A 301-nucleotide genomic window follows, 5' to 3' on the forward strand; every position below is an offset into this window, starting at 1 on the left:
GTGAGTGGAAATGGTTAAACAACAACTTGATATATAATACTACTTCACTGCAGTTGAAGCCAGATCAACTTGGATTGTAGCTTTGCAGCTGCAGTTGAATCCAGATCAACTTGGATTGTAGCTTTGCAGCTGCAGTTGAATCCAGATCAACTTGGATTGTAGCTTTGCAGCTGCAGTTGAAGCCAGATCAACTTGGATTGTAGCTTTGCAGCTGCAGTTGAATCCAGATCAACATGGATTGTAGCTTTGCAGCTGCAGTTGAATCCAGATCAACTTGGATTGTAGCTTTGCAGCTGCAGTT

This window comes from Electrona antarctica (assembly GCF_951216825.1).
Source record: "Electrona antarctica genome assembly, contig: scaffold_758, whole genome shotgun sequence".
NCBI lineage: Eukaryota > Metazoa > Chordata > Actinopteri > Myctophiformes > Myctophidae > Electrona > Electrona antarctica.